At 46.3% G+C, this 10,774-nt stretch overlaps 1 long non-coding RNA gene across 5 annotated transcripts; it reads left to right on the top strand.

The window, feature by feature from the left end:
* Positions 1–5,150: 5,150 nt before the first annotated feature.
* On the top strand, positions 5,151–8,699 carry LOC310694550. 5 transcript variants are annotated; one of them, XR_014519734.1, is made up of 3 exons: positions 5,151–5,293; positions 5,620–5,898; positions 8,360–8,699. It is a non-coding gene; the product is annotated as an uncharacterized lncRNA (long non-coding RNA). The 5 variants fall into 5 exon arrangements; XR_014519735.1 differs by having other exon boundaries at positions 5,242–5,293; positions 5,624–5,898; XR_014519736.1 differs by having other exon boundaries at positions 5,244–5,516.
* Positions 8,700–10,774: the final 2,075 nt, after the last annotated feature.

Genomic DNA, 10,774 nt, shown 5'->3' on the forward strand with positions numbered 1-10,774 from the left:
TGCTTAGCATTTCCATTTCCTTTTTATTTTTAAGGAGTGATGTGTGGAAGCAACTTCTAACTCCCAAGTTTGGGACCACTCAGGATATTATTATATTCATATTCCAACTTTTCCAGGCCTCAGTGGCGGCTTACACAAATTGAAACAACACAGATAAAAGTTGAAAAGTAATTAAACGATCATAGAATTAATACAAAAACAACTTATTAAAACACAGATAGTAAAAATAGCACAGCACTAATGGAAGCCCCCCTTTTTTAAAAAAAAGGAGTCAGTTCCCAAAAGCCTACTAGAATAAAACATTGTTTGCTGGCAGAAGGATAACAAGGAGGGAGGCAGCCTAGCTTCACTAGGAAGCAAGTCCCCACACCTGGAAGGCCTTCTTCCACATTCCCACCAAATGTGCCTGTGAGGGTGGCAGGGCTGAGAGAAGGGCCTCCCCCAAAGATCTCAGAGCCTGGGCAGGTTTGTGTGGCAGAATATGGTCCTTCAGAGAGCCTGGGCATAAGCTGTATAACGCTCTATAGGTCATAACCAACACTTCGAATTGAGCCCAGAAACAGCCAGTGGAGCTGTCGAAAAAAGGGAGTAATAGGCTCCCTACAACCAGCCCCAGTCAAGAGTTTGCCTGCAGCTCTTCGTTTGTTGGAGTTTTCAAGCACTTCAAATAAAGCCCTACATAGAGCATGTTGTTGTTGTTGTTTAGTTGTGTCCGACTCTTCGTGACCCCCTGGACCAGAGCACGCCAGGCACTCCTGTCTTCCACTGCCTCCCGCAGTTTGGTCAAACTCATGCTGGTAGCTTCGAGAACACTATCCAACCATCTCATCCTCTGTCGTCCCCTTCTCCTTGTGCCCTCCATCTTTCCCAACATCAGGGTCTTTTTCAGGGAGTCTTCTCTTCTCATGAGGCGGCCAAAGTATTGGAGCCTCAGCTTCATGATCTGTCCTTCCAATGAGCACTCAGGGCTAATTTTCTTAAGAATGGATGCGTTTGATCTTCTTGCAGTCCACGGGACTCTCAAGAGTCTCCTCCAGCACCATAATTCAAAAGCATCCATTGTTTGGCGATCAGCCTTCTTTATGGTCCAGCTCTCACTTCCATACATCACTACTGGGAAAACCATGGCTTTAACTATATGGACCATTGTATAGTAATCCAAATGGGATGTAACTAAACTAGATGAGAATTCTCCAGGAATGGGCACAGCTGGCACACGAGATTTAACTGCACAAATGCAGTTTTGGCTACCACATAAATCTGGGCATCCAGGCTCGGGGCCGCATCCAGTAAAATACCCAGACTGGGAACCTGCATTTTCAGGGGGAGTGTTGCCCCATCCACGATCGGATTTGCAGATTTATCAAAATGCATACTGCTATAGCCTAGAAAAGATCAAAACAGTTTGCAACAAGTACGTCAAGAGTTGTTAAGACACCGCTATTCCTCCTCACAGAGAGCGACAGTCTCCAGAGTGGATTAATGATGAGTGTCTTTTCCTAGGGAACTTTGGATATTGTACCTCTGTGAGGGGAATGAGGGAGAAACTCCAGTTCCCAGGATTCTTTGTGGGAAGCCACAATAGTCCAAAGTGGTACAATACTCCTTTAAATGTACAGTGCAGATGCGGCCCAAAATTGAGGGGATGAGTGGAAAACCCACAGTCCCCGTGAGGAAAAGCTAAAAGCATTTGTGGTTATTTAGCTTAGAAAAAGAGATGGATATGATAGGGCTTTAAAATAATACAGTGGTATCTCGGGTTAAGTACTTAATTCGTTCTGGAGGTCCGTTCTTAACCTGAAACTGTTCTTAACCTGAAGCACCACTTTAGGTAGTATTTCTGGGTTAGCAGAGTCTGTAACCTGAAGCGTATGTAACTTGAGGCGTATGTAACTTGAGGTACCACTGCGCTGTACAGTGGTACCTCGGGTTACAGATGCTTCAGGTTACACACTCCACTAACCCAGAAATAGTGGTTCAGGTTAAGAACTTTGCTTCAGGATGAGAACGGAAATCGTGCGGCAGCAGCGGGAGGCCCCATTAGCTAAAGTGGTACCTAAGGTTAAGAACAGTTTCAGGTTAAGTACGCACCTCCAGAACGAATTAAGTTCTTAACCCGAGGTACCACTGTAGTAGGGTTAGAAAAATAATTGTAGAAACTCAGGGTCATCCATTCAACTCTTTCATACAACATGGTAATTTATGGGATTTTGCTGTGGCCATGGGGCTCACGACTACCGGCTTACAATACCATTGGGCAAATCCATGCAGGTCAGCTCTAGTAATCCCACTAACAAAAGTGGAGACTCCATTTCCAGCAGCAGTCAACCTCTGAAATGCAGGAAAGGGGTATTAGCAGAGGAAGGTTATATCCAGGGCTCAGCAAAGATTTTCAGCAGGGGGCCAGTCCACTGTCCCTCAGACCTTGTGGGGGGCTGGAATATATGGGGGGGGGGTGAACGAATTCCTATGCCCCACAAATAGCCCAGACATGCATTTTAAATAAAAGCACACATTCTACTCATGTAAAAACACCAGGCAGGTCCCATAAATAACCCAGAGATGCATTTTAAATAAAAGCACACATTCTACTCATGTAAAAACACGCTGATTCTCAGACTGTCCGTAGGCCAGATTTAGAAGGCAATTGGGCTGGACCCAGCCCCCGGGCCTTAGTTTGCCTAAAGGTAAAGGTACCCCTGCCCGTATGGGCCAGTCGTGATCGACTCTGGGGTTGCGCGCCCATCTTGCTTAAGAGGCCGGGGGCCAGCGCTGTCCGGAGACACTTCCGGGTCATGTGGCCAGCGTGACGAAGCTGCTCTGGCGAACCTGCACCAGCGCAGCACACGGAAATGCCGTTTACCTTCCCGCTATAAAGCGGTACCTATTTATCTACTTGCACTTAAGAGTGCTTTCGAACTGCTAGGTGGGCAGGAGCTGGGACCGAACGACGGGAGCTCACCCCGCCGCGGGGATTCGAACCGCCAACCATACAATCAGCAAGTCCTAGGTGCTGAGGTTTTACCCACAGCGCCACCCGCATCCCTTAGTTTGCCTACCCATGGTTATATCCTTCATGAGCTTCCCAGAAGCCTCTGGGTTGTCCACTGTCAGAAATAACTGAATACAACCCCTTAGCTCCACTGTGAAGAGACCAGTTGAAGTAAATGGACTTGTTAGTAACGGCCAGTGATTTTACTGGGTCTGAGCAGCAAGAGTGAGCTGGATATCACTAATTCCTGAGGGGAAGCCACTGTGGAGATCTGCCTTCAGCCAGGGACCAGATGCCTAATTACTTTTTTACTGCCAGTTGGGGTGAGTTTGTTCACCATTGGCTGTGGCTCCACCAGAAGATAAGCTTCCCTGCCTTCCACCCCACATTGGTCTGTTGTAGTTAGAGTGCTGTGGCACATTAAAGGCTAACAAATGTCATGGCCTCATATTTCAAGAGCTAGAGCCTGCTTCATCAAACATACCTTTAATATGATCCAGCAAGAGCTGCTCATATTATTCCACATCTTTTTTTTATGTGCTATTACTACAAAGAAACAGGGACGCGGGTGGTGCTGTGGGTCAAGCCACAGAGCCTAGGACTTGCCGATCAGAAGGTCAGCGGTTTGAATCCCCGCGACGGGATGAGCTCCCGTTGCTCGGTCCCTGCTCCTGCCAACCTAGCAGTTTGAAAGCACGTCAAAGTGCAAGTAGATAAGTAGGTACTGCTCCGGCAGGAAGGTAAACGGCGTTTCTGTGCGCTGCTTTGGTTCGCCAGAAGCGGCTTAGTCATGCTGGCCACATGACCCGGAAGCTGTACCCCGGCTCCCTCGGCCAGTAAAGCGAGATGAGCGCCGCAACCCCAGAGTCTGCCATGACTGGACCTAATGGTCAGGAGTGCCTTTACCTTTACTATAAAGAAAGCCCTTGAATGTCCCCCACCATAAAAGGACACTTTTATCAGTTTTTATTCATATTCCCATAAAAACAGCTTATTAAAAGTTATACTTAAGGTTCTACTCAAAACATTTCTCTTTAGTTCTTACATTTATATCCCACCGTTTTCTCCAACCATTCATGGTTCTCCCCTTTTCATTTAATCTCCAAAACAACCCTGTGAGTTAGGTTCAGATGAGAATGAGTGGCCCAACTCATTGAGTTTCATGGCCGAGTCGGGATTTGAACCCTGCTACTTCCTGGTCCTGTTCCAACGCTCTTACCACTGTACCAACTGGGTTTTTAATCATAACAGACTAACACAGCTTTCATACTATATATTGTATGTGGTGCGGTGTGTGGTTCAAGAGTGCTGGACTAGGACTTGGGAGACTGGAGCTCACATCCCAATTTGGTCACCATGCTGCTGTCTCTCAGCCTAATCTGGGCATGGGGAACATTTAGTCATCCCAGTGTTGCTGAACTACGCCATTGGCTATGCTAGCTAAGGCTGATGGGAGTTGTAGTTCATCAACTAGAAGGGCAAAGGTTCCCCACACCTGGCTTAATCTATCTCACAGGGCTGTTGTGGGGGAAGCATGTACTGAGGTCCAGCACCAAGGGCCTTCTGGCAGTTCCCTCGCTGCGAGAAGTGAGGTTACAGGGAACCAGGCAGAGGGCCTTCTCAGTAGTGGCGCCTGCCCTGTGGAACGCCCTCCCACCAGATGTCAAGGCAATAAAGAACTATTTGAATTTTAAAAGACAACTGAAGGCGGCCCTGTTTAGGGAAGTTTTTAAGGTCTGACGCTGTATTGTTTTTAATTTGGTTGGAAGCCGCCCAGAGTAGCTGAGAAAACCCAGCCAGATGGGCAGGGTATGTACAAACAAACAAACAAACAAATTAATTACCTGTATGTGATCTTGAGCTCCTCAGAGGACTGGTGGGATATAATGTAGTAATAATCATTCTATTATTATTTAATGCTGCAATCTGCAGAACTGCCTTTGCTGATTTCTCCACCCAACATCTCTTACATCCCACAACTACTCTATCTGCATTTTGGGATGCAGTTTGGGAAGCTTTCGGTGTCATTCTGCAAACTATCCCTATTACAAAACTCACCATTTACAGGGGCTTGGAGAGGAATTATGGAGGAGAAAAAAGGATCTCCATGTATTCTCTCCCTCCTCTCTTGGAGGCAATATGCTGGGAATCGCAAGCAGGGAGACTTGCTGTTGCACCCATGCCCTGCTTTGGGGCTGTCCATTGTGTCATCTGTTTGGCCATTGTGAGAAGAGGGTATTGGACAAGATAGCCTGATCCTTTGGCCTGATGCAGCAGCCAGGCTGCTCTTACCTTCTCAAGGCAATGGGATTTGCTTTTGAGGGGGAAATGCGGCTTTAATGCCCCTGGCAGCGCAATCGTATTTTTATATTTTGTACCTTATATTTGTAAACTTAGAGACTACCGTAGTTAAGCAGTATACTAAATTGCTTAAATCAATACATAAAACCAGAAGTAAGTCTCATTCAGTCTGTATGGGATTTACTCCCTCCTAGGGAAACGTGCTAGGATCGCAGCCACCTTGGTAACGAAGGGAGTTGGGATCCGGAATCGGAAGGCGATATATTTTATAACAAATGCAAGTGATATAATATAAAAGAACAATATTTTTTTTTCCTTTTTTTAAGGAAGACGGTGGATGATGGTGGGCAGAGTGCGGCGAGGCAACTTTCCTCCGCCAAAGTTGGAGCCGAGGCGAAAGCGTGACCTCACAAAAGCCGCCTAGGGAATAAGGCTGCGGCGGCGGCAGGCCCCTTTGGCGGGCCGGGCCGGGCCCCGTCCAGGCGCCGCGCGGCGGGCGATGGGCTGTGTGGAATCCAATGAAGTGCTTTCCTCCGAAGCGGTAGACACAAACTCAGTGGCAGAACCACCCGTGTCCCAAACGACTGCTCCAGCCTCGGAAAAAGGTGACGCCTCCTCCGCATCCCCGATCGCAGGAGGGAATCCCGTGGAGGGGTTTCCCCTCACCGGAGCTGGGAAAATTCGGGGAATCCCCAGCGCCCTGCGCACGTGGGCAGGCCGGCCCTCGGATGGAACCTAAGGGGCGAGAGAGGTTCGAAGAGGGTGGGGCCTCGGGAAGGGGGCGGAGCTCGCGCATGCAAGTGGGAGGAGCTTGTGGAGGAATCGGCCCAGGCAACAGGAGGGAGGATTCCGATGGGAGGAACTTGACAGGAGTTAGGCGAATATTTTCCATTCCTGTTATAAAGCTGAATGAGTAAATGCAGTTTCCAACTGCAATAAACCAGCTGTTAGCATGCTCCCCCATTATTATTATTATTATTATTATTATTATTATTATTATTAATAATTATTATCATTAATTCTGTTGGGAGCCACCCAACTAGAAGGTTGGGTGTGGCTAGAGAAACCCAGCTGGATGGATGGGGAATAAATAATCATAAATTATTATTATTTATTTCACATCATCGCAGAGATGTGATGCTTTCACTTTTAAACAAAACACAGTTGTGTGACTCTGGTTAGTAAGAACAAGCCAGGATCAAGCTGAAATCTCAAATCCTAGCAAGTTCTAAAACCCATCACTCAGCAAACCAAGGTTTTCTTAATATGTGTATAAAAGAGGAAAACAGGGTCACAAACCCAAATGCTCACTGTGGTTGTTCACACTGTAGGAAACCATCATTTCACATTGCAGCTTTTTCGGAGCGCTTTTATATTCATACATTTTTTTCCTTGTAGATTTAATTTAAACCAGAAGCTGCCTTATACATTAGAGGATACACTTGCTTAAATTCCTTCTTCAGCACAATTAGTAAGCCCTGTCCTTGTGCCTCTGGCCACCCTGAGGAGAATATGCTTCTAAACAAGATCATGATAATCTAATCTACAACCTTAAAAACTAATCAGTAAATAGTGAAATAAGAACCTAATATAAATAACCTTTTCAGCTTCTTACCAATGTAGGAGAAACTGTTATAGATATATTTTTTTAAGGCTGCAAACCTCTGCACATGCATCTGCAAATAAACCCAATTAAACAAAATGGGACAACCTCTGGATGAACATGCATAGGATTGCTTTACAACAATGTAGACTGATGCTAGATTAGCTACCGGTAACTGCAAATAATCCCAAACCTTGATAGCCCTGCAGAACAGGGGTGGGGAACCTTCCAGATGCTGCTATCCTACAACTCCCATCATCCCATTGGCCACACTGGCTGGGGCAGGTAAGAGGGAGAGATTATTTAAACAGAAGCATTCTGACCAGATAGTGAGTAGTAGCTCCACTCTATTCTTTGCTGGTCGGAATATATGTGTAGTAGTTCTGAGCACCACATTTTAAGAAGCATGATGATAAACTGCAGCATGTTCAGAAGAGGGCAACTGGGATGGTGAAGGATCTGGAAAGGATGTCCTATGAGAAACTGTTGTGGGGGACAAGGAAGAGGAGCAGGGTATGTTCACCCTGAAGAAGCAAATATTTAAGTAGACATGATAGTGGTCTTCAAATATCAGAAGGCCTGCTACACAGAAGATGAAGCAGACCTCTTTTCAGTTGCTTCAGAAGACAGGATTGTGACCAGCAACAGTGGCTTGCAGTCAGTGGACTAGGGGGACTAGGTTAGTCCCCTAAATGTTCCCGGTAAATTAGAAGGATGGGGTCCAAGAGCCCTCCCGCCACCTTCCCAAAGCCCTCCCGGAGGCAGCAATGCTCCAATAATCTGTCAGAGGCCTGGCACCCCCTTCCCAAAGCCCAGTAAGTTTCTGACCTGCTTAAGATGCTCACACGTGCATCTCCCCCCCCCCCCCATCACCCTTGCAAGCTGGTGCCTCTGGCCCTAACTGTTCCCCTACAAAAAATTTCATTGCATGCCATGGACCAGCAAGTTGTATCTAACCAAGTTATACTGAGAGTAGACACATTAATGGATAGAAGTTCATCACATCTATTCATTTAAATAGGTCTGCTCCAGCTATGGCCACCATTACAACCCAATGGCTGGAAAATGGAACTTGGAGCCTCCATGCCTGAACTTGCTAGTGCATCCATCTTAATTGCATCAGACCTCTTCCAACACACAGGGCCTGCTTGCGGGTTTTGTATAGGCACCTAGATGGCTCCTCTGAAGAGAGGACTAGATGGGCCTTTGCCTTGAGCCAGCAGGGCTTTTCTTCTCAACACACTGCCACAGCAGCATGCAAGCTATCCCAGAACAGCAAGAGTTTCAGTGGCAGCCAATGCCAAGCAGCAAAATTGGTGCTTGTAGCATTGGTCTCTGGTGCCCAATTATGCCATGTGTTGGCACAGGGCCCTTTAGAGGGTTATGGAGACCAAAAGGCTAAAGCTGCCCTGGTTTTGCTGCCCCCCCCCCCATTGACATGATCTTATAATTTTTGTTTGCAGTGAAAAAAAAGAGAAGACATAGCTTAAGGGAAAGGTGGGCAACTGGGAAGAAGACATCTGCCGAAGATCTGGGCAATCGGACTGAAAGCACAAAGATCCACGTGATCTGGAGACGTGTTTCTCTCTTCAGCACAAAGCGAGATTCCTTGAAGAGCATGAGCGCAGAAGTGGCTGGGCCCAGTCATCTGAACGGCGATCAAGAACCCGATACCTCTGAGAAATTTGGGGGAACTCACTGAGGAGAGAGAGAATGTGGACAGAGAATACAGAGCAGGCTATGGCAGCATTGCTGCAAAATACAGGCAGTCTTACAGCTAAGGGGAATAAACTTTAACTATCACGCATGGCTTTCTGTGAAATTCTTGGCTGCCCGAGATAGCAGATACCCATTTTGATAATGGTCAGGAAGAGAAAGGAGAGGACTAGTAATGGGAAGTGAGGAATTCAAACAGTTTTTTGGTGATCGTAAATAATTATGTGGGAAAGGCTTGGACTTTTGACCCATGAACACAGCGCAATATCCCATGCAGCAAGTAAAAGCCTGTCTTTTTATTCCTCACACCCCTTCCCATAAGATGTTTTGATGGATGGGCCAGAGAAAAAGTTAAAATTTCCTACATCGGGGCCAGCTGCAGGTTTGAGGGAGTAGAGATACCTTCTGTAAGCCTCACTGAGCTAGAGATGAGGAAACACCAGGCCTGGGGGCAGTGGCGTAGCGTGGGTTGTCAGCACCCGGGGCAAGGCAAGTAATTTGTGCCCCCTAACCCGTGGATTTGCGCCCCCTAACCCCCAGATGTTGCACCCGGTGCGGCCGGCCCCCCCTGCACCCCCCACACTACGCCACTGCCTGGGGGCCAATTGTAGCCCTCCAGGCCTCTCTATCTGACCTTAGAACCCTCCCCAGGCCACTTCCTTCACTGGCTCTAGGTGCCTTTGCCAGATTAGAATGTGTCCAAATCTGGCCGCGCCTCTTGCTAGCCCTGATGGAGGAGAGGGAGGGATATGTGATTGTGCATAGAGACTAGCCTACTATGTTGTTGTTGTTTAGTCATTTAGTCGTGTCTGATTCTTCGTGACCCCGTGGACCAGAGCACGCCAGGCACTCCTGTCTTCCACTGCCTCCTGCAGTTTGGTCAAACTCATGTTGGTAGGTATAGTTTACATTTGTTTCTCCATCCATTTTACCTCTGCCACTGAAATATGGCCCTTGGAAGGTTGCCCATAATTAAATGCCGCCCTCAGGCTGAAAGGTATTATCTTTTTTATATATAAATATTTATTAAAGTTTCCACAGTATTACATAATGAAAAAGAAAAAAGAAAAAATACAAAATAAAAAACAGTTAAAAATAATTCCATCTTTTCGTCACTTATCTTTCATTTACTTGTTTCCCGGACCTCCTCATACCTCCCTTTTTTGTATTCCAGTTCAATTTATTAGTTCAGCAATTCCTTTCCCTCCTTATTATCCTGATCTTTAATCTTAATATATTGTAGCATTAAATTTTTACCTATTAAAAATCCAATTTTTCCATATTATTTTATACCATTACAGCTAGAAACCACTTAACTTCAATCAAACATCATTCTAACATTCATTAATTTTGCAATATTTCTGTAAATAGTCTTTAAATTTCTTCCAATCTTCTTCCACCGACTCTTCTCCCTGGTCTCGGATTCTGCCAGTCATTTCCGCCAATTCCATGTAGTCCATCATTTTCATCTGCCATTCTTCCAGAGTGGGTAAGTCTTGTGTCTTCTAATACTTTGCAATAAGTATTCTTGCTGCTGTTGTAGCGTACATAAACAGGCTGAAAGGTATTATCCACCCTTGGTCCACTGTCATTGCAACTCCTTTGCCTCACCATTGCTTGACACAGCATGCCAATGAGGAAGCAGGCAGGGGCAGCAGCTCAATGCCATTTTCTCCTCTCTGGGCCAGACCAAGAGGTACATGAGTAGGTGGTGGTTAGACACCCTGTTCTTTGGGCCCTGCAACACCATTAAAATGCAAGAAGATTAAGGTGACCAAGCAGCCAACAAGGGTGCAGAGGTGAGGAGGTCCGGCAGGGTCTTTGAGCATGCCCCCAGGCGTGCCAACCGTTGATGCCACCCCACCCTGCACATGATAGAAAGTCCCAGCAGACAGAACAGAAATATTCAGGGTCTTCCTTTCCTTTGAAGATTCTTAGTTTATGTGTATTTTTTCTTCAGTGACCAAGGTCCACTTGTTTTCATTGATAGGGGTGTTGCTGATGACTAGACTATTTAAAATGACAATTTGTTAAGATTTATTTTAGTTCCTCTTCCTCTAAGTTAGACCTCTGTTCGCTATCTCTGTACGTACGTACTTGGCTTGTGTGGAAGTAGGTTTTTAGTTGCTACATTCACGCAGAGCTTGCTACATTCATACCTG

Source organism: Podarcis liolepis (genome assembly GCF_965112155.1).
Source record: "Podarcis liolepis genome assembly, chromosome: 15".
NCBI lineage: Eukaryota > Metazoa > Chordata > Lepidosauria > Squamata > Lacertidae > Podarcis > Podarcis liolepis.